Raw genomic sequence first — 1,162 nt, 5'->3', positions numbered from 1 at the left:
TTGCCCTGGAATTACATCCACTACAGTGAGGACATTGAAACTGTCCAAATCAGAGAGTGCATATTATAAAGTTTGTGGGTTCGAAGCTGGAACAAAAATTCAAGCAACAAGTCACACAGTACTGTTCCCCATGAGATTGCTATTTGGAATTTTTTCTGATTATAAAGAAATTATGTGGAAAGGTGGTTTGAGTGTCATATTTCGCAGAGCACCCAATGATCATAATGCCATCATGAGATACAAAACTTTGAATGCATATGGAACAGCTAATGAGGCTAGTTTACCCGAAGCTGCGAAATGTGTGATCCAGTCTATGGAGTTGCGAATGCCTATAGTTGAATATGAATCGAATTATGCTCTGAAATACAAAGCCAACATTTTGAAAAATCCTCAAATTCCGATTCAATTTTATACTTATAAATACATACAGAGGTCAGTGGAGGGTAAATTGTTTGAAATTGATCTTACTAATCAGTTCCAATCTTTGCATTATGACATGCCAGAGTTTGTAGCTGTATTGTTTCAGACAGGGAGAGATGACAATCAGGAAAAAGATAGCAGCCAGTTTGATAATTGTAAATTTAAAAATGTATACCTGAAGAATGGCAGAAATGAAGTATTTCCTCGTGAAAATTACAATTTAAACATTACAGAACAAGATTATTTAAAATAATATGAAGCTTATAGTGCATTTAAAAGAGTACCTGAAGGTAACATAGACATGTATTATAATCCAGATGAGTTCATAATTCACAGACCAATGTTTTTAATAAATGCGTCAAAAAGAAAATTGGTAGTTATAAATGATCGAACTAATATTAAATTGATGCGTGAATTTCATGAAACTCTACCTGAAAATACTACATGCAGTGCAATTGTAATTGTGGAGAAATCATATACTTATGATGTAAAAAATGAAAGAGTGATAGAAAAATTTTAATAAGAGAGAATAATATATAAAAAATTGGATTACGTGTAGGATTTTCTTGTTGTTATTTTCAAAATTTTAGTTTGATGTTAGATTTATTTTTCTTCACATGTGTTGACTGCAATTATTATTAACTTCTAAACTAAATTGCCCCCAAGGCAAAATATGGATTCCACACTCGAGAATACACCTCTTGACGTCGTGTGGATCCAGAGCTACTTTCTTTATTTTATT

The sequence above is a fragment of the Lepisma saccharinum genome, chromosome 5 (genome assembly GCF_977018435.1).
Source record: "Lepisma saccharinum chromosome 5, izLepSacc3.1, whole genome shotgun sequence".
Taxonomy (NCBI): Eukaryota; Metazoa; Arthropoda; class Insecta; order Zygentoma; family Lepismatidae; genus Lepisma; species Lepisma saccharinum.
Note: the sequence above shows the minus strand (reverse complement) of the source record.